The 4024-nt window shown below is 36.7% G+C and overlaps 1 long non-coding RNA gene across 1 annotated transcript in view; it reads left to right on the plus strand.

The window, feature by feature from the left end:
• Window positions 1-2844, plus strand: part of LOC115306519 — a 22161-nt gene extending 19317 nt beyond the window's left edge. Inside the window, exon 3 of the long non-coding RNA XR_003915354.1 lies at window positions 2770-2844. This is a non-coding gene — a long non-coding RNA (uncharacterized LOC115306519). The remainder of the gene's footprint in view (window positions 1-2769) is intronic.
• Window positions 2845-4024: the final 1180 nt, after the last annotated feature.

The raw sequence follows: 4024 nt of genomic DNA on the forward strand, positions 1-4024 counted from the left end.
AGGGTGTCATGCTGAGTGAAGTAAGCCAGGCAGAGAAGGACAGAAACCATATGTTTGCACTCATAGGTCTAGCAGGAAAACAAGAGAGACCTAATGGAGAACCAGGGGGAGCGGAGGAGGGAGAGAGAGTTGGGGAGAGAGAGGGATGCAAAACTTGAGAGACTATTGAATGCTGAGAATGAACTGAGGGTTGGGGGGAGGGGGGAGGGGGGAAGAGAGGTGGTGGTGATGGTGGAGGGCACTTAAGGGGAAGAGCACTGGGTGTTGTATGGAAAACAATTTGACAATAAAATATTATGGGAAAAAATAAAATGTATTTTGTTGGATAGTAAAAAAAAAATAAAAAATTAAAAAAAATCTCCTATGCTTAGAAATTGAGAACATATTTCGGGCCTTAAAAATAACTAATCATTTTATAAGTCCATGTTTCCTTTTTCTAGTTTTTTCTCTTCTTCATTTCTATGGGTCACAAATTCAAAAGGGTATACTTGTTTCTGTTTTTATTTGTTTTATTTTTCTTTTATGGCATGAATGATCATCTTCCTTAGAGATTCACAAAATGATGTATCTAAGATCTTACATTAACTTTTTTAGGTGTACTCTTCATTCAACTTCTCAAAAATATATCTTTCCTATGACTGAAATGCAGAATCCATATTTGATAAATTATAGTTGATGAATTAAATTAAATATAAATCAAATATGTGATAATTCAACTATGTATATGTAAATCAAAAACATACCTAAGCAAATGCACATGATAAACTAAGGAAAAAAGTTACTCATGACACATCATAAAGAGGCAACTTCTTCCCTATATGAAGAATCTAAACACAAACATTCATACATAGGTACCAAAAGAAAAATGAAAGATGGCTGTGAACTTCTATAATTAGTATCACATGGCCTAGCATAAAGTAAGATCTCAAACACTTTATGAAGAAATGGGTGAATAAACAACTATTTAGGTAAGTGCCCAAATATTTCAATTAAAAGCTTTGCTTTATCTGGAGTGGACCAGGAAATAATTGCATAAAGATTATGCATATATCCATATATAAATATTAGTTATATATTAAATGTATATTATATATCATATATATATGTTTATAGAAAATATATGTGTGTATATACCTGGTATCCTTTCCCCTTATATTGTTATATAAAGAGAAAGACAGAGGTTACTTTCAGATGTTACAAATAAAATTTTATATATGTGGAACTCTATTTTTTTTACTTATTTATTTACTCATTTATTTATTTTTTTTAGAGAAAGAGAGAATGGGAGAAAGAGGCATAGGGAGAGGGAGGGAGAAAATCCCAAGCAGCTTCCATGCCCAGCACAGAGCCCTCAGGGCTTGATCTTACTAGATATTACTACCATAATTCCTGAAACTTGTTAGAAATTAATTTTAACTTAATTTTAATGTGGGGCACTTGGGTGCCTCAGTCGATTAAGTGTCCAACATCGGTTCAGATCATGACCTCATGATTCATGAGTTTGAGCCCCAAGTCAGGCTCTGTGCTCACAGCTCACAGCTTGAAGCCTGGAGGAATGCTAGTATTAATTCGAGACAGGTACTGAAAAGTCACAAATCATCTTTGTATAGTATAACACTGATGTATTTTAAAGATTAATAGTTAAATATTCCATTAGATATTTCTTTATGCACAAAAACCTGCTCAAAGAGGGAGGTTTGTGTTGGCTCAAGTTACCTTAACAACATAACATAGACTGGGTGGCTTAAACAACAAAAATTTATTTCTCACAATTTTGGAGGCTGAGAAGTCCAAGATCAAGGTGTTTGCTGATTCACATAGACTTATTCTCAATAGGCTCAAAGTAGTCTAGTTGTATTCCTGCTATTACAGGAACCAGCCATTTTTTAAATATTTATTTTTGAGAAAGAGAGAGAGCACACGCACTGGCACACATGCACAGGAGAGGGAGATGGGGAGAGAGAGGATCTGAAGCAGGCTTTGTGCTGACAGCAGAGTCCCTGATGCGGGCCAGAACTAACAACCATTAGATCATGACCTGAGCCGAAGTCTGAACATAAAGGAAACAGTCTTATAAAACCTCACCTTGGCATCTGATGAATCTCCAGTTTTCTAATCTAGGGCATTTTTTAGTTTTGTTTGCCTTTTGTCACTCGACCACTAAGGCTTTGCACCCTACATTAGATTTTTTCTGTTTACACCTTCTTCAAGGTACCAATTTTAGTAATGTTAGGGTAGCACTACGTGCCTGAAAAGATTCCTGAAACTTGTTAGACAGAAACTAGAAGGGTGCTCTTCATGGGCTGAGGGACAGAAGGAATGTGGAGTTATTGTTTAGTGGGGACAGAATATCAGCTTGGAATGTTGAAAGGTTTCAGCATTGGATGGTGGTAATGCTTGTACAACACTGTGAATGTGTTTAATGTCACTGAACTGCACACCTAAACATGGTTGAAATGGTAGATTTTATGATATATTTAACATAATAAAAAATTTCAAAGTAGGGGCACATGAGTGGCTCAGTCAATTAAGTGTCTGACTTCAGCTCAGGTCATGATCTCATGGTTCATGGGTTCAAGCCCTGCATCGGGCTCTGTGCTGACAGGTCGTAGCCTGGAGTCTGCTTCAGATTTTGTGTCTTCCTCTCTTTCTCTCTCCCTCTGCCCCTCTCCCACTTATACTCTCTCTCTTTCTCTCTCTTTCTCTCTGTCTTCCTCTAAAAATAATAAACATTAAAAAAATTTTTTAATCTTGTTTTCAAAATATCAGGATGCCTTCAACCACAAAACTAAAGGGTCTGGGCATGGACCAGCATGTGTGGAATGAAGATTGCTTGATGGAATGACATCTTCCTGAGGAAACAGAGTAGAAGACATCTGGTAAGGTTGGGAAGAGAGGCAGAAATATTAATGCCCAAACAGTGTGTCACTAAAATGCTTCCTACATTCACCTCCCATAGCCTTGTATCTAGTCTTGGCAGGTGAGAAATACACTTAAAATGCAGCTATATATTTTATGAAATCCCAAGGAGTTATTCTCATGAGCATTCTGAAACCTCTTCCTAACAGGAAATCCTTAAAATAGCTGGGAGGGATCTCAAGGAACCTGTAATTCTCACAGGTCTGCACTTGGAGTTGAGTTTTTTGTTGTTGTTGTCGTTGTTGCTATTGAGACACTATTGAATCCTCAGCTTAGTGTTGTCTGAGGAAATGCTGGCTACACAAGCTGTTCACATTCCAATTTGTAGAATAGTTGTCATCAGTAGTACAGTAGCTTCAAATTTCAAACATAGAAGTAAACAAGAATGGAAAGGAACCTTCCTGAGACAGCTGATAACCGCAAAATTACCCATTCCATTTGCTCCTGACACCAGTAATTTCAACCAGGAGCCCATAAGTCGGTTCCTCTCTCCATCCATAAATTTGGCAAAAAGTTATAATTGTAACATTTTAACGGTGACAACATGAAATGATCCTCTCTGAATTACAAGTGCTTTTAAACCAACTGCTGGAGGCAAAGGCACTCCTTGCAGCAACAAGTCAGGGAAGGTTGATTGAAAGAGGAGAAAAGCTGAGAGATTCTCTCAGTGATTGATAACCACAAACACCTGTATTAAAGGGCTGGCCACCGAGAATTATGGAAGTAATGAAGCAGTAACAAATCCCAGGTTCCCTGCTGGTTTCTTGACAACATAATTGTGTCTTACTTGCTGATATTTTAATCACAGTGCTGAGAACACCCAGGTAAGCCGAAAAGAATCATGAAGAAATCTGTGTCATGTATCTTTTACCTATAATGGAATATACATTTCATATATGTGTGTGTGTATATATATGTGTGTGTATATATATGTATATATATATATACACACACATACATATGGAATATAATGTTTTTTAGAGAAAGGTATAAGAGCCAAAGAGAATGTACAGAAGCTTATATATCCTTGGCTTCCTTCTTATTTTAAAACCATTTACTATGTTACTGTTCTCTTTAGTATCACCTTAAAAATAATGAGATAAAA

Source organism: Suricata suricatta, chromosome 2, assembly GCF_006229205.1.
Source record: "Suricata suricatta isolate VVHF042 chromosome 2, meerkat_22Aug2017_6uvM2_HiC, whole genome shotgun sequence".
In the NCBI taxonomy this organism is placed as follows: domain Eukaryota; kingdom Metazoa; phylum Chordata; class Mammalia; order Carnivora; family Herpestidae; genus Suricata; species Suricata suricatta.